This window comes from Pimephales promelas, chromosome 7, assembly GCF_988280905.1.
Source record: "Pimephales promelas chromosome 7, fPimPro1.hap1.1, whole genome shotgun sequence".
Taxonomy (NCBI): Eukaryota; Metazoa; Chordata; class Actinopteri; order Cypriniformes; family Leuciscidae; genus Pimephales; species Pimephales promelas.
Window position 1 is genome coordinate 13,582,318 of NC_142775.1, and position 19,157 is coordinate 13,601,474.

Below are 19,157 nucleotides of genomic sequence, written 5' to 3' on the forward strand. Positions count from 1 at the left end.
GTTTCGTTCATTGAATGAACCAAATGACTCGGAAAAAGATTTGTTCATTTTGATAAACGAGTTTGAACAGGAGAGTCACGAACGTGCATCACAGAACAGAGCAAGGCGACCATTTGAGCTTATAAAACTTAAACTTTGTTATTTATTTTAAATGAGCGTTTCGCTTGATAAGACCCTTATTCATCGCCTGGAATCGTTTAAAGCCCTTTGAACAGTTTGCAGTTTGCACTGAAACTGTCTTTTGGACCTTGAACCGTTTGGTTCTCATTGAAGTCCATAATATGGAGAAAAATCCTGGAATGTTTTCATCAAAAACCTTAATTTCTTTTCGACTGAAGAAAGAAAGACATGGACATCTTGCATGATATGGGGGTCAGTACTTTTCAAAAAACTTTTCCTGATAATTTAAGCTACTCCTTTAGTGTGGTGCGCGTCTGGAGAAAGAGAGAATGTGCACAAAGTTGAAAGGGCTTGAATGAAGCGCTGAAATGTCATTACCACAAACGATCCTGAGTGCTTGTAGTGATCTGCACCGTTGTTTTGAAACGTTCTGTCTCGCGATCCGGATGGAAACATGCCGGGATGCGGAAGAATCGCGAAGAATCACGAAGCTGGCTCGATATCGTGACGTCTGTCATCCATTGGCGATGGACGATGGCATTGTCTACAGTATCTGCCTAACAATACAAACATACTTAACTTTCTTAGAGGAGTTTTTATATTAAACATTTTTATAAAACAATAATTTTGCCCTCAGCTGTGACATTTCATGGCTTTGATTCTTGATTTAGTGGTTCGATCGGCCAGCTGTTGGGCTCCTTTGGAATTCAGCTGAGTTGCTTTAGCCCTGGGCTTTTCTCCAGACCTCCTATTCATTTACACTGGCTAATCTGATTTTCTCAAGATGGTGCCTGGCAATCTTTAAACTACCGTTTTCTTTTAACGTTTGGTTTCGTAATGCAGCATGGAGCCGCATCCTCTTTTGTGCTACGATTAAATTCCACATTTAGCTTTGCTTATTACATTAAGAAGCCCTAATAGGTAATTATGAATAAGTACAGGCCAGTTGGAACATATTCAAATGAGGAGATTAATTTATTCATAGCTAGTAAGAGGAGAGACTTGGAACTTCACCAATCGAGCATTCCTGTCCCACTGGCACTACCGCTGCACCGGCTGAGTAAGAGTGAGACGGAAACGGCTCTGCATGGTGAGCATAGCTCCGTAAGTGCTGGCTGGAGGCTTCGGGGAGTTCTTTATCTCTCAGTTTAGCTCCACTTACAGAGGTGAGAAGGCCATGTTATCTGCGAACCTCTGCCTGCAATGGTTCTCTCTGCCAATCTCTGCCAGCAAGTGAAGGGGCCAGGAGGGGACGCCGGGGTACAAGGTCTGATTATAGCCCACAAATGGCAGATCAATAGTGCTCAAACGGAGGCCTCATCGATCAGCAGACATAGGGCCGAAAATTTACTCACATTCTTAGGCTCATTCGTCCTGACCGGGGCACTAGGGTGTGAAATTCAGATTGCTATTGCCGTCAGCCTGTTCAATAAGGACGTGGAAGGACGTGGAGGATGTGCGTCATTGGCTGCTTTCCTCTATAGGGGTGAAGACTTGCCTTTTGCAGCCTAGACAACCGGCGCTTATGCCGCATTCACAGGCGATCGGAAATTTCCTACTTCCTATGTAAATGCTCAGTGTGATGAACTCCCGGCTTCTTAGATCTTCTAACTGTGATGTTAATTATGTTAATGACGCAAATTATTCAGTAATTTATTTGCATTAAATTATTTAAACATGAATTAATCGTATGCGTTAACGCGTTGACAGCCCTAACTTACAGTAATTCTGAATACAGCATTAGTCTTCTCCATCAGCTCCACACTCACACCCCCTTAGTCAAAATGCCAATCAGAATGGTTATTGTGTGACAAAGTTCTTTAAGAGTTTTTTTTGATTCTTTGTTCATAGTTCATATTTATTTAAGACTAATCGCAGCGACTTTACCATTCTAAAGTAATTCAAATTTATATGACCCTACACAGTGTCATTTAAATAGCTTTCGGGCTGTTTACATTGTGTGTTAAAGGGATAGTTCACTTTGAAATAAATCTTTGATGTGTTTTAGCTTACCTCAAGGGCATCCAAGATGTAGGTGTCTTTGTTTCCACAGTATTTTCAATTTTGACATTTTTCAGTTAAACCGTTGTTGTCTATCAGTCATATACTGGAGGCTAAGGGGGTCCACCAAAAAGCATGCACAGAGAAGTCCAAATTAAACATGATTTAATTACTCGTAAATGTAAGTACACATTGATGGCCTAAGACACGAAACGAGCGGTTTGTGTGAGAAAACGAACAGTATTTATATCGTTTTTACCTCTTGTAATCATAGCCATGACAAAAGATCTGACTGCACGGGCGCTTCGGTCTGCGCATGCGCCGGAAGTGATCGCTTGCGCGCCTACGTCTCTCTTTGTTTATACAGAGATTTCGGAAGTTTCACCTTTCACGAAACATATTTAGATATACGGGAAACCGCAATGGAAGACGATTTCGGTATATCTAAATATGTTTAGTAAAAGGTAAAACTTCCGAAATCTCCGTGTAAATATTGAGTGACGTCACACGCAAGCGATCACTTCCGGCGTAACATTGAACTGATTCAGTTCGGTTCAGTTGGACATTGCACAACTGATTTAGATCACTTGGACGTCACTGTGAATACACGAGGTAAAAACAATATAAATACTGTTCATTTTCTCACAAAAAAACACTTGTTTCGTGTCTTAGGCCATTAAATCATGTTTAATTTTGACTTCTGTGCATGCTTTTTGGCGGACTCCCTTAGCCTCCAGTGTATGACTGATAGACAACAACGGTTTGACTGAAAAATGTCAAAATTGAAAATACTGTGGAAACAAAGACACCTACATCTTGGATGCCCTTGAGGTAAACTAAAACATACCAAAAATTAATTTCAAAGTGAACTATCCCTTTAAGATGCGGTAATATTTCCATCAACTGGCAGGATGTCAGTCGGTTAGTTTGTAAGATCAATGCTCTGAACCTTCCTTTTGGTATTAAGAAATATGTTTAAATTTGTCAATAAAGAATTGAGGAATCCAGAAAGAAGAGTGGAGAGAGACTGATATCAGTATGAGGGTGTTGAAAAACAGAATGGCCATTAAAACCAAGCTGCGCGGGACAAATTAACTGTCGGTCGTTGAACACAGTAAGGAATTTTGTTCTCTGGCCTTGAATCAGAATTAATTAAGATTGCACTGTCAGACATGTGAAGAGCACAGTCTAGGTTGATTTAGACAGCGTTTGTGTGTTAATGGAGAATCAATTGGCTCTGTAGCAAATGACTGCAGGTCATATAAGTGTTGTCTTTGTTGCTTTGCTTCCTCTAGAGAGATTCTCTTTGTCTCCGGAATCAGTGCCATATGCCAGTACAGGAGTTTGCTACAGAAAAGGGAGTGCACATGGTTTGTTAATCATGTTTTAATAGGAAGTGCATCTATTCCTGTATACTGGATTCCCTCCAAAGCCTCTTCGTTCCTTAAGTGTCACTATTCATAGTTTCTTTCCTGGCAGATCCAGAAATATGAAGCATCTGTGGGCATCATGGGGCTGCAGTTTGAATCCATCTTCAATTTCCACGTTGACCCAGGTCGTGAGGACCTGGTGAACGGTTGAAGCTGGTCAAAAAGCATGCTTGACTAAAATACCGTCATCTTGATGGTTATTCTAGTGAAGCCATAGTTTATTGTAATTGGAAAAGGGGTCTTTTGCAGGCAAAAAGCATCCTTCTCTTATAGCTCAATGGTTTGTTTGTTCTTTTTTTAGTGCCCAATTTTTGGGATCGAAATTGGTTTCTTCAGCCAGTTTGGATACTTTATCCAATCATTCTGATGTGAAAAATATAGTAACTACTGTATATAGAGACCATAGAGAACTGTCCATTGGCTGTGATTTTTGAATTGATTTGTTTTCTCCCACACATAGCAGCAGGGGTGGGTTTGAGGTATTGCGGGAGTTCAGCAAGAGAAGAAAAATATGGATCTGGGATTTTCTTCCCATCTTTTTATCTCTCTTCCACAAAATCATCATGCAAATAACCCTCAATTAGGAGATGAGGGGAATACTAACTCTATTTGAGACAATAGCCTCTTGTGCACTACAGCAGTGGAGCAGTGGTAGTTTACACACACTGAGGCCTTAACCAGAAACCAGTAATATTCCTCACGTTCTCACATCTCTGCTGACTCCTGAATTGCACAATAGCACGCTATCTCAATGTGCTTATTGTCCATCCTAAATAGCAATTAGTGTGTCCTAATTCATAGTATTTAGAAAAATAGTACACTAGAAATACCCACTTTCCAGCAGTATGAAAATGTGCAATCTTTTAGGCTAATACAGTCTTTTCAGGAGTAGTTCACTTTAAAAAAAAAAAAAAAAAAAACTTTTGCTGATAATTTACTCACCCCCATGTCATCCAAGATGTCCATGTCTTTCTTTCTTCAGTCGAAAAGAAATTAAGGTTTTTGATGAAAACATTGCAGGATTTTTCTCCATATAATGGACTTCAATGGGAATCATACAGTTCAAGGTCCAAAAGACAGTTTCGTTAAAAAAACTGCAAACTGTTCAAAGGGCTTTAAACGATTCCAGACGATGAATAAGGGTCTTATCAATAGAAACGATTGCACATTTTAAAAATAAATGACAAAGTTTAAGTTTTATAAGCTCAAATGGTCGCCTTGCTCTGTTCTGTGATGCGTTCGTGACTCTCCTGTTCGAACTCGTTCATCAAAATGAACGAATCTTTTTCCGAGTCAATTTGTTCATTTTGTTCGTTGAATGAACCAAATGACACGAGAAAAGATTTGTTCATTTTAACCATTTGAGCTTATAAAACTTAAACTTTTTTTTTTCAATGCGCGATCGTTTCGCTTGATAAGGCCCTTAAAGGGTTAGTTCACCCAAAAATAAAAATTAAGTCATTAATTACTCACCCCCATGCTGTTCCAACCCCGTAAGACCTTCGTTCATCTTCGGAACACAAATAAAGATATTTTTGATTGAATCTGAGAGCTGCATCAGTCCTACATAGACTGCCTAAGGGACTGGCTCTTGACGGCCCATAAAGTCATTAAAGAAAATGTTTAAATATTCCATGTGCCTACAGCGGCTCAATTATAAGTTTATCAAGCGACGAGACTACTTTTTGTGCGAAAAAAAAACATAAATCACGACTTTATTCCACTATTCGATTACTTCCTTATGGGCGCATGCGCGAGAACTGAGACGAGGACGTTCTTCTCCTTCGACTACTTTTTGTTACCGGCTGCTCCGCTTAGGAGTTTTACCGCCACCTACCGTATAAGATGATGATCCATATATAAGGCGCTCCGGATTATAAGGAACACTGTCGTTTTTTGAGAAGATTAAAGGCTTTTACTGTAAGTGCACCTTATAGTGCGGAAAATACTCTACTTGAAAAGCGTATGTACAGCGCGCATCTTCCTCTGCTTGAAAACAGAAAGTTTTGCGCTTCCAGCTATATCAGCACATCATTTTATACGGTAGGTGGCGGTAAAACTCCTAAGCGGTGAGCAGCCGGTAACAAAAAGTAGTCGAAGGAGAACGTCCTCGTCTCAGTTCTCGCGCATGCGCCCATAAGGAAGTAATAGAATAGTCGAATAAAGTCGTTATTTATGTTTTTTTCGCACAAAAAGTAGTCTCGTCGCTTGATAAACTTATAATTGAGCCGCTGTAGGCACATGGAATATTTAAACCTTTTCTTTAATGACTTTATGGGCCGTCAAGAGCCAGTCCCTTAGGCAGTCTATGTAGGACTGATCCAGCTCTCAGATTCAATCAAAAATATCTTTATTTGTGTTCCGAAGATGAACGAAGGTCTTACGGGGTTGGAACAGCATGGGGAAGAGTAATTTATGACTTAATTTTCATTTTTGGGTGAACTAACCCTTTAAGAAAGAAAGACATGGACATTGTGGATGAGATGGGGGTGAGTAAATTATCAGCAAAAGTTTTCTTTTTCTTTTTTTTTTTTTTTTAAAAGTGAACTACTCCTTTAAGTTAAGTCACCTTCATTTATATGACGCGTTTTACAATCCAGATTGTTTCAAAGCAGCTTTACAGTGATAACAGGAAATGAATGCAACAAAGATTGTTACATATCCCCTAATCAGATGTGCAACAGATAGGTTTTATATATATATTTTAATACTGAAATGTTAAATAACAATGCATTTAAAAGTAAAAAAAATGCAAAAGTACACAGCAATGGGGTCTGTAGTATCAATGCATTTTTATAAAGCAAAGGTACGTCCCAGTACATTTGAGTATGTTTTACTACTCATAAGTATAGACTTTTGCATCACCAGCCAAGCATATACTTTTAGTGCATAATATAAGAAACGGTCCACATAGGCCATTCCCATGACTCCCTATTTTGATTGATTGATTTCCAGCAGTCTTTCTTAAAAGGGTTAAACACTTGCTGATGTATCTTTGTTGCATAGTAAGATTGCATTTAGTAGTCACTGCCAAGTCAAATATGCAACCTGTCTGTCTGGTAGAGAAGCAGAGGAGGTGAACTGAAAGGTTCTCTGGCGTGTGTCCCAGCTACAATCAGGTTTCTAACCTGTTTACGGCCTCATGTGTCGGGGGCTATGCATAACCTCTCTCAGAAAGCTCTGATTGCTCAAGTAAAATGGATTCAGCAGAACAAACAAACAAACAAAAATATGCATGTCGGTTTGCATAAATAAGATCGTTTCCTTTGATTTGTACATTAACTGAAGCCAAAGAAACAATGCAGGATGGGTTGTGCAATGTCAATCTTTTGAATACTGCATGAATGTACCTGTAGTTAGTTGTGTTTGTAGAATATGTTTGTGAATTACACTGTGATAGGAAATTAAATTGTCCTGTTTTCTCTTTTTTTGTCTTTGCAGGTAAGATGTGGACATTTGTTCTCCTCTCTGAACCACCCCAAACAGCTACACAGCGCTAGCCTTGAGTAACAGCAAGTTCTTCACGCTGCACTTTTTTATACTTGCAATTCTGGAACAATCAGTTGGCTTGTCAGTCAGTTTGTCAGCACACAATGGTTTCGTAATTATAACCTGCTGATCTCTCTTTTGTGTGTCAGATGACTGTCTGAGATCAGTGTGTTTTCTTAAAGTCCCCGAGCACCAATTCAATCTGGTAGCGTCAACACGAAATAGAATTTGCAACTCATTGAACTCACAGAGTGAAATAGGATTGCAAATGGGGAAAAAAAAAAGTGTAGGATGAGACATCAGAAATTGATTGGATTGTAAAAAGTGGACATATCAGAATTGATAATGTTGACCAAGAATAAGTTGATGATAAAGGGATCGGTGATGCGAGTTGAAATTATGCAGACATTTTCAAGAACAGCTTCATCAAGACAAGCTTTGAATGTTGGCTTGACAAGTCTTTAGTTTGAAGGTTATTTTGAAGGCTGAAGGTTATATAAGACGTGTGTACTTGGGTTGATTGAAGAGATAATTGATGTTTGAAGGGATGTATGCCTCTCTAGATGGTTGCTAAGATAGATAGATACCCTTTCTTATTTTTTTAGCAGTGTGTTTATATGATGTGTGAATGTGTGTGAGAGTGTACATTCCAGCTCATCTAAGTTCTTTCGTGTAGACAAACAGGTCTAGCACTACCTATCTTTCCAAGTCATGTAACCTACCAGTCAGTCACTGTTTTACAGCACAGATTCTGCTTACTTTGAGACAATGAGTGCTCTTCATTGATTTGTACACTTTTTTTTTTACTCAGTTCAAGATTGGGTATTTATTGTTCTGTCTTTACTAAAAAATAAAGATGCAATGCCTGTAGGTTTATGTTTTTATGTTAGGTCACTCATTTTTTTTTTTTTTTTTTTGCCCCATGTGCTGCGACCTGAAAAGCTTTTGAGAGATCTTTTCTCTTCTTTTGACACACTTGTATGCAACTCCACTTTCAGCAGAGCACTGACCTTAGACCTGGCCGAACAACTCGTATAGCGTTTATTAACACAAACCCCCTACTGTTCCAAGAACCTGTTACTTCAGGTTGAAAGTGAGATATAGAAGAAAAGAAAAAAAAAAAAACAATGAAACAGAGAGCTTGAAAAAGGCCATGAGCATGATAAAAAAAAAACAAAAAAAAAAAACAACAACCACTGCATGAAAAGTGGGATTTTCGTCAGTAAGCGGCACTGTAGATTGTCGTGGAAGTTCAGGTTTACGACTGCACACGGCAATTTACAGGTAACACTCAAAACTGCCGTGAATTGCCGGAAATTGACGTGGGCCTTGCTTGGCAGTTGTCCCCCCATTGTCCCCCCTTCTCCTAAATCTAGAGGAGGCTTTGACATGTAAATGAAAATGCTGTGAGCTATACACATGCAAATAAGGGTAGGGGAGTTTCACCCCAGGTAACATTTTTCTGAAAGGAACTTCATTCTAAGACAATCTCTGGTAGAAATAGATCAGGCTCAGTATAACCTAATTACCGTGTTTTTTTTTTTTGTTTTTTTGTTTTTTTTAACATTGCAACATGACATACAAAAAGATAACAATCAACAAATAATAATTTAGAAAGTTAGAAACCAGTAATTTGTACTATTTAAAGAAAGAAAATAGCATACACATAAATTCACTTTTCAATTAGCTTCAATATTCTTTAGCAAATACAATTGTATCACTACATTTTTATCGATACATTTGAGAGACTCAATATACTGAATACTGAAAATCCGACCCCCCCCCCCAAAAAAAAAAAAAAAAAAAACTTCAAACAAGGTTTAGAATTATTCATTTTACTCTTATGAATATGAAATTTTCCTAATACAATTACAAGATTCATCATAACATTTACAGAAGTAGTTTTCAAAATATATGATAACATCTTTGGATGTTAATTCACAGTTATAAACAGATGTTTTTTTTGTTTTTGTTTTTTACAAATTTTTTTACTGGTTTATTTATTTTAAGTAGCCTAATAAAGTTATTTATTTATGCATATATGTATTTTTACATTTCATGGTAGCCTATTTGGGTATATCTACCTTATTCCTAATTTAAAATGAACAGCAGCAGAAAAGGACAGCCGACGACAGCCTTTCAACCTGAGTCAAAAACCAGTGAACGTAACTCTGATTGGCTGAGGCAGCATATCATCATAATCCAACCTGTAACGTCAGCCACTCTGATTGGCTGAGACAACGTGCCAGGCATGTGGCGTGTTATTCAAGCAGAAATAACGGCACAGATATTCAGCCTACTTCGCCGTCATGATCGCTGGTGAACCCATCTTTTCCTCTAAATTGAAGGTAAGTTCGTCCAACTTAGTGAATTCTATGTTCATGTGTACTTATAGTGTTTGGTAGTTTAGCGTTATTGTCTTAAACTTCACAAATCTGCTGTGATTACTGCCGCGAATGTCCAAGGGTGTTAACCTAACGGAACAGTTTTTTGTTTTGCGTTAGCTTGCTGCTCTTAATTCTTTTTTAGTTTCGTTTCAATTTGAACAATTTGGGACACTAAACTGTACGTTAGGTTGCACTTTGTTATCTGGCTGCAAGCTAGCTACCATTCCTTGCTAGTAATCAAACTAACTCGTACTGAGTGTTCAATTGGCTTTTCCCAATGCGTTTACTGTGAATATCGTCAGAAATTATGAAAAAATAATAAGTGCCAGGGTCATAAAACATAAAGCGCGTAATGTGCTTGTATGCTCTAGTGTAGGCTATCCTTGTTTGTAAAATTTCATCACTTTGTGTGATGGAGTGAAATCTTCAGGTGTTTGTGATTTGTTTTGTCTCTCAGGGGCTGTAAGGAGTGAGGTGTCCTTCGCTGATAGGAGAAAAAACACCTAAACAAGGTAACGTTAGCAGTTCCGCATCACAATCCGTACACGAAAACTCGCTTCCGGGCACGTAAAAAACGTCAGAGCAACCCTTAACGGATTAGACCAATGAACTTTTGATACGTCATTTACTGGGGGAAGGTCTTATCTTTGTTTCTATAGCTTTGATTGGTTTATTTTTGGCCTATGAAATGCTCATAAATGGCGATTTGCTGAGGCGGCGCTGGGTGGGGAACTATGTTACGCGTCACAAGATTCCGTACAGTCATTGTTGGGAGCGTAACATGAAACCGTACAACGGGGATAAACAACGTTTATGGACACCCTGCCTCATCGTGCAGTAGTTAGATTTCATTATGACACAATTTACTTCACATTTGACTCTTTGGGTGACTTTAAAGTCCTTAGCTGCTATCGCTGATCTGCAAAATATTGTTCATTATGGAAAATGGCGCGTTCGGTCGCCGCAGGTCGTTTCCAAGACATAGTTTTTAAACTGCCGTTTAAAATGGGATTTTATTAACCTTATAAGACACAGTTTAGGTTAAAAATGTTTAACACCAATAACCATTACGTTTAACTTCAATACTATTGACCACATGACCAAAACTTCATTCATTTCATTTGCTGACTCTCTTCCCTCCTTCACCGGTATCTATGCGAGATCCCTGCCCACCTACATTTTTAAATGTCACTCAGGTGTCATTGTACTTATCGCTGAAATGTCGTCTTCAAAGGGCGTGGACTTCGACAATGCGTGAAGAAAATCAAAGATGACAAAACACAGTTTCCAAAGGTATATATAACTTTAGTTGACCTGGAAGTGATTCATTGTACATTTGATTCAAAGGGTCACTGTACGGATTCATGTTACGGAAGCGTCGCTGTACGGATTGTGATGCGGAACTGCTACGTGTTGTGATCTCATCTTCTTTTCTTTTGAACAGGCCCCAGTCAAATAAAAAGTAAAACTAAACTAATTTGTATTAACGTTTGTGTTTATAGATGACTTTGAGCGTGAGACAGTGGTGAAAACGCCAAAGAGAACTGGAACATGGCATGTTATATTCAGTTATAAATGTTTGACCAAGTTATTAAATATCTTATAAATCTGTTCAGTTTCATCATTTGATAATAACTTTATAACACATTTTTTTGTGGTATAGATGCAGTGACTGAGACTGGGAGATGCAGTGACTGAAACCTGGTGGTAAGTATTGATCTATTGGCAGTGGAGAAGACACTTTTAATAGACACCTTCTCCCTTGTGAGCTATCAAACTTTGTTATTCTAATTAGAGTATTGTAAACATCACCAAATGTGTTTGTTTACTTCAGTGTTCCAGAAAAAGGTCCTGAAACTACTGGTCGACATCCGCCATCGCCTGAAGGAAACCAGGTAGTGGATGCAGAAGAAACATATATTTTTGCTTACAAATGTGGGGACTTGGGGCAGATTGCCTTTCCATAAATCTAAATCATTGTCTTTTTCAACTTTGCAGAAGGGGTCATGAAATTCGGTTCCACAGCCACTGAGGTGTATGTACATCAAGGTGAACCTCAAGCACGCGTCGCAAAGACTTGGATTCACTTCGCCCTGATGAGCCAAGCCTACAGGACTTGAATTAAGAGTTTTAAAGGGATAGTTTACTTGAAATTATTTTTTTGAAATGTTTTGGCTTACATCAAGGGCATCAGTCATAAAATGGAAGTCTATGGGGATCTCTTAAAAGAGCATGCACAGAGAAGTACAAATTAAACATGATTTAATGAATCATAACTGTAAGTACACGTTGATGGCTTAAGATACGAGATGAGCGGTTTGTGTGAGAAAATGAACAGTGTGTGTGTTTGTGTGTATATATATATATATATATATATATATATATATATGATCTGCGCATGCGGCGGAAAGTGCCAGAAGCGATCTTGCACTGGTACGTCACTCATTGTTTACACAGATTTCAGAAGTTTTACTGTGAAGATCTAAACATATTAAGATATATTGCATTTTTGTGTATATCTAAATATGTATATATATACACATTTATACAATAACAATATAAATACTGTTTGTTTTCTCTTACAAAACGCTCATTTCGTGTCTTAGTCCATCAATGTGTACTTAAATTATGAGTCATTAAATCATGTTTAATTTGGTCTTCTTTGTGCATGCTCTTTGAGGTGGTGACCATAGACCTGCATTATATGACTGACAGACAACAACGGTTTGACCTAAAAATATCAAAATTGAAAATACTGTGGAAACAAAGACCCCTGCATCTTGGATGCCCTTGAGGTAAGCTAAAACATATCAAAAATTAATTTCAAAGTGAACAATACCTTTAAATTACATCCTTATTATTCATTCATAATTCTGCCTTCTGTGTTTGATATATCTGGTGCCCAATTCTGATGCCATTCAGGGCAATTTATTTTTGAATAAAGATGCAATATATTGAATATATTATTGATTTATTTGTATAACTGTAGTGCTGTGTGTATGTTGTCCCATGTTTCCAGAGGGTGGAGGACATGTTTTCTGTGCTGTGAAGATGTTCTCCAATGCTGTGTACATAGTTGTGTGTTTGTTCTAATAAAGCTATTTCTTTGAATAAACAGTATGTGGCAAATGTTCCTTTCCTCAATAAATTCATGTCCTTGATGGTAATAATAATTTAGTCCATAGGATAACAATGACATGAATAAACAACATAATAGCATATCATATGAATATATATATATTATTATTATAATTTTATGTCGGCTGACCAATAGTAACAGATCTGCCAACCAATCACGAGTGATTTTCTTGTTTAAATGTAGTGAATTTCAACCAATACTGAGTGAGGAAATTCAAGCCATTCTCTGGCAAGGCGCGCGCAGTGCTGCTATTCATATGCTAATTAGGGCCATTCACACCTCCGCGAGCGCTCCATGCATACGTCATGGTTCGTTTCCGTCAATATGTGGCACAGACGAACGCGACGTTCACAGTCTGTAAATTGTCGTTAACTGCCGAAAATTAGGGAGATTTCCGGCAGTTTACGGGGACGAAAATCCCACTTTTCATGCAGTGAACATGAGAAAGGGATGAGCATGTTCCCCGAAATTCTCTGTGCATCTCATAGTCAGTACTGTGTTGTCATGGTCACTTGGTTCAGGACCAGCAAACACTATAAAGGGCCACGTGGATATTTTAGTCATGGAACATTGAAAAACAAACACATGCCTAAGGCACTCTGCACGAAGAGCGGAGTGATACAATTATTTCAAATAGTATGGTGCCCATCATCGTGTCATTACACACCTTATGGTCAACACTCCAAAACTATAATAATTAAACACTCTGTAATTTGACTTTTAGCGCTAATGCTAGCCCATGGCTGTTAAAGGGGTGATGAGAAATCAAATTTCCCTTGAGCTTTTGACATCTACTGTAAGAGGTCATCAGGTTATTAGAATATCCTGTAAGTTTCAGAACTGGAAAGCTTTTATTGACACCAGGCTCAGCAAACGACTCGTTTTTCAAAGTGGGGAACTATGACGTCGAAGAGGATAAAACACCACCCCCGCAGAAGAAGATCAACTCCTACTTCAACACGGCCGGTTTAGCCCCGCCCACTGATTCGTGAGTTACACGTATGGCTAAAGAACATAGATGCCTACCTCGTGATGACAAACCGGATCGAGAGTGAAACTCATTATAATAAGCAAAACTGTTCTCCACTCACTGCAGTGGGCTTTTACTTTCAAGTTTCCAATGCGAGACGCCCATAAAAACCGAGCGTTTTTGAATTTGGGTAGAAAATAACATATTACTTATTCATTTGGATGGATTTAAATGTAAAAACCAAGCGAACGTCATATGTTGACCTCAGACAACAATATAAAAAAAAAAATGTAAAAAGCCAGTTCATAACCCCTTTTAAAATATATATTTTTCTTCTTAGATTTACCTTTAAAATAATAAATCCCATGGTTTGAGACGAACGATCAATATCCTTATGGATTTTTTGTATGTACGCTAACGCTAGTACTTGTATAACAACACTTGTATCTTCAAATCATATAGTTTTATATTTAAAAATGTCTCCCACAATTCACAGTGAAAGAGCAAAACTGAGATTGTGTAGCTTGAAGCATTTTTGTTCACATGCTTTGGTAGGGAATGGCTCAAAACGAAAAAGTTGTAAACTAGATCAAGAATTGACTGTGACATATTTTGCCCATCTGGGGGTGAAGGTACACCTTACACCGTAGATAACATATGACCTCTCTTTGTGCTCATCAGCCCATTACATTCTGCAGCATACTTGGAAGGCAGTTCACATACTTGTATGACCAACACTGATAGCCTCAGGCCATTTGCAGTATTTACAAATGTGATTCCTTGGAGAACTGGCTGTGGTTAGATGTTGCTTAATATGGGAAACTAGTTTGGTGATTGGCAGGTCAAGTACAGGTTCAGGGTGGTGCAGTCATGTGACAAGCCTCATGTTCACACACACAGTGACCTCTATAGGTCAAAAAGTGCATTGCATATTGAGGCTGTTTTGTGTTTGTGTGTGTGTGTGTGTCTGTGTGTGTGTGTCTTAATCGCTCATACATTTCAGATAGCTTCTGTGCATGTGTTTGGGGAAAAACAAACAAACCACTGGTTTGTGTTGGAGAATAGATACATCTTTGGTCAAATATTTCAGTTCAAATTCACATTTTAAATGAGTCATTTCTAAATCTATAATATGGTGAGTTATGAAAGATAGAGTTTTTAATTAAAGGCCATTCTTCCACCTCTGATGTTATCCTCCTGTGGTCATTCTGCCCTGGACTCCAAAAGCTGAGATCAAAAGGTTGACCCGAGGTGCTTACTGATAAGTCGAGGGGCTTGGCAGCCGCTATGAACCTCTCACTCATTATCGCTGACCTGTGCTAATCAAGGGAGGAAGGAGGCCGTGACCCGCTCCTCGATAGACTCCCACCAAAATATATCAGCAATTAGCCCAGCCGTAAAGCTGGTAAATTACACCCCCCTGTGAGTCATTCGAAAAATTCGATGAGAGCGAGACGTCCCGAATAACTGATACAGGTGATACATATGCACCTCAAAAAAGTTTAATAGGCAAACAAATATTTTTATTTGTAAGATTTCGGTTATGATTTTATGTATTTTCTGTTCCATTATGTCCTTAAAAATAGCCTCTCTGAAATTCAATGCATTGTTTTGCATGATTTGTTTTTCCATTGTCATCATTTCTATAATTTTTTTTAAATTAAATTAATTTATTCATTCATATATTCATATATATATATATATATATATATATATATATATATATATAAGTATAAGTTTGCCTATTAATTGTCATTTAAGTGAAATTACTGAACTTAAATGTACAAGCTTGATAAAAATTATCATACCAGATGAAATATATATATATATACACACACACACACACACACATATATATATATATATATATATATATATATATATATATGAAGAGTTCAGATGCAAAAGCCTCTAAATGCCATTTGAAATTTTCTTCTTTAATGATGATTTTTATAAAACTTGTATATTTAAGTTCAGTAATTTCACTTAAATAACAATTAATAGGTAATTACCATTGCCATTTAAGTGAAATCACTGAACTTAAATATACAAGCTTGATAAAAATTATCATTCTAGAAGAAAATTTCAAATGGCACTTAGAGGCTTTTGCATCTGAACTCTTCATATATATATATATATATATATATATATATATATATATATACACACACACATATATATATAAGAAGTGTTCAGATGCAAAAGCCTCTAAGTGCCATTTGGAATTTTCATATGGTCATTTTTTTATCAAGCTTGTATATTTAAGTTATGTAATTTCACTTAAATGCAATTAATAGGTAATCTTAATTGCCATTTACGTGAAATTACTGAACTTATGTATACTTATATAAGTCTATAAAAACTCTATAAACATGTTTATGTATATTTAACTAATATTGTATTTTATGTATCTCTAACTAATATTTAAATATTTTTATAATGTGTTAAAATATTTCAAATTATTATATGTCGAATTATTTGAAGGGAGAATATTTCATTTAAAAAAAAAAAACATACATTTCCATTAACATTTAACATTAAACACACTATTGCTTACATATAATTATTCCGCAGTCTATGTATTGCATGTATTGCTATTACATCAGAAGTAAGTATTATTTAGTAATGCATTACACCCAACACTTACCATAGGAAATAGTTACTTTAAATTGTAATAAAATTTGTGATTCGTGGAGGGTGCAAAGCTTTTCCTGCTCACATTCTGACAGCTTGTGGTCTTGCATGTCTTTTTCTTGCTTTCTCCATCACTCTGATCCCCCGTCTAAGGCTCAGCTTCCTCACGGACTCCTGGAGCTGTGCAGGCGGGCGGATCTGATCTCTCCGTTATACCCCCCTTCCCAATCTCCTCTCAGCTCAGCGCCGACCAGTTCCCTGATCCCCCCTAATTCACTAATCCACTTCCTCTTACAATTAATGTCTGCAGGAGATCGGCTCAGCCCGGCTTTTTCCAGCAGGATGATACTACTCGCATGCTAAAACAAATACTGTAGATCTCTTTTTGCTTCGAGGAACAGGGGAGTGCTGGGAAATGGGATCATTTGATAAGGAAAGGGCGTGGAGAGACTTTGTAGAAAGTGGATCGAGACTTTGGAAAATTGTTGAATGATCAATAAATAAGAATAAGGCTTAAATCCTCCCTCATATTTTTTGTCTGCAGCATGTGGCACATATTAATTTTGGTGCCCTGTTGCATGTCAGCGCTGTACTTATGTGATAACAAGTAATTTTATTTTTCTTTTATAGAGCTAAGGCTCAGAAACACTGTCGATGTCTCTTTTTTTCATTTAATATGTTGTCAAGGCCAACTATTGCATTGCATTTTTGCCGTTTCTAAAAAAAGACTTAAAAATCAGTGTAAAAAATTCAAGTCTGAATTTTTCACTGCTTATTGCGTTTAAAATAATACAACACAAAATAATTTCAAAATGTGGGTCTTGGCGGGTATTCACATTAACACAGTCAGTTATGTTAATAGTTGAGAAAGAAAACACATGTATAAGAGGATAATAAGGTCTGTGTGACAGGTCTTAAAGTGACAGCATCCTAATTTATCTGCTGCCAAATATATATATATATATATATATATATATATATATATATATATATATATATATGTCAGTTTTTCCCCATGGTATTGATGTTAAAATTGTGGCCAGTGAAAATGCGCAGTGGCTAGTACCTTTGGAAAACCACTAACCCCAGTGGCTGGTGAGCAAAAAAGTTAATGTCAAGTCCTAGTCACATTGCTCACGATTCGACTTTACGAGATGACTTTAATATTTTGTAGCAGCGAATGCCACCCTCTCAGTCTTAACCATCAGTTGACCGGTGATATTACAAACGCCCATAATGTTTCAGCGAGTGTTACAAACTACAGATTTAGTGGCATGCTCTATCTCTGAGCTGTTCTTTAAATGTTAGTTTTGTTTTTCTGGTCTCAGAGGATAGTTTTGGCATTACAGAGAACATCCCTCCTTCTCAGCACTACCCAATGGGGTGCTTTTTAATGAGATGGCGGAGAGCCACAGACTCGGGCCCTCCCAGCAGAGCAGGCACAAGTACAGACGCCCAGGGGAGCTCGGATCAATCTGCTAATCAATCAGACTACACCTCTCGCAATACGGATTTATTTAACATGCTGCAGTTACATGACTTGAACTGCAGTCATTCATGTTTGACTGACATATCAAAAAGAATGCTTTATTAATTATTGTTTGAAAGTGCATGCCAAATATGAATCAGCACATCGGAGTCTTTATTGTATAAAAAGTTGCTCACATTAAACACATTATTTGGCAAATAATTTTTAGTGATAAAAAAATAACTTTCTGATTTGTACAATGTTCCTCAATGCAAATAGGCGGACCCTATGGTGTGATGATGTATAACTATTCGTTGATGTCTTGCTCTGGAGGCAGGCATATGCATCACAAACCCCACTATATCTAGATTGATTAAATAAATGATTTGTTTATGAGGAGGATATTTTAAACTATTGAAACTTCCAGGGCTGCATTTACCAAAAGCATCGTAAGCCTAAGTTGATTGTAGAAAAACTGCCACCAATGGTCTTATGGTCAACTTACAGTGCTTTTGGGAAATGCTACCCAGGATGTTTTGTTGGTACAAAGATCACTTATATGTCAAAAAATCAAGGCAAATTAGAGTTTTCATGTCATGATTCCTTTAATGAAAGTTCAAAATGTTGCCTTGGCAACTACTTAAAATAATTAGGTTTAAAGTCGAAGTACTACAATTACTAAAACTATAATAATCATTTAAAGCTAAATTGAAATATAAAAAAAAAAATTTTTTTTTTGAAAAACTTACTTATTAAAACTAAAAATAGAAAAATTAAAAACATTTTATAATAAATAATACTGAAACAAATCCTGATGAAGGGACATTTCAAGATTAGGTGATGGCGGTTTCCTGTTTCCTCCATATCGATTTAGCTGCCATCTCCACACACTTTGAGCTGTCACTCCTCTTTCGGGAGTCCATCCATCAATCATTTTGTCATATTTCTTACAATAAACAGTCAGGCTATCAGGTATGCAAGATGCAAAAAGACAAACAAGACAGTGTAATCTGTCAGATTTGCTTTGGACAATTCAATTCATCTTGTAAATTTGCTTTTTGTTTAGGCAAAAATAGCTATAAACTGATTGTGACAATTGATATTCACATGCTAGCAGTGTTGAAAGCTTATTGAATGGAAGATTATTTAAATATTGATTAGGGACTGCATAATTATGTGCTTTTTTTTCAGATATGCCCCCAGGTTGGGATTAATAAATCAGGGATAGGATAGCATGATATAAACTCACTTCCCCCATTCAAGTAGACAGGAGCTGTACTAGTACGACTATCTACAGTACCTTCCTAACCGCCCACCCATTCATCCAACCAAGCCAACCAACTAAACCAACCAACCTATCTGTACCTCCATACCTTCATCCCTAACACCCAACCAACCCAACCAAAATTATTGATGATTCCTGCAACAATGCTCTTTACCCATCTCAAATTGAGTTACTGTATTAATGGCCATTTTAGTAATATTAAGCGTTATTGATGGAAGATAATAATAATAAACC

General features: G+C 37.2%; 1 protein-coding gene and 1 long non-coding RNA gene across 3 annotated transcripts in view; both read left to right on the plus strand.

Moving 5' to 3' along the window:
• erbb4b (erb-b2 receptor tyrosine kinase 4b) overlaps window positions 1-19,157 on the plus strand; it is a 470,418-nt gene that overhangs the window by 127,662 nt on the left and 323,599 nt on the right. The window lies entirely within an intron of this gene.
• Window positions 9,345-12,003, plus strand: LOC120485611 (uncharacterized). The gene is made up of 6 exons (XR_016169397.1): window positions 9,345-9,388; window positions 9,885-9,939; window positions 10,930-10,981; window positions 11,091-11,134; window positions 11,262-11,322; window positions 11,426-12,003. It is a non-coding gene; the product is annotated as an uncharacterized LOC120485611 (long non-coding RNA).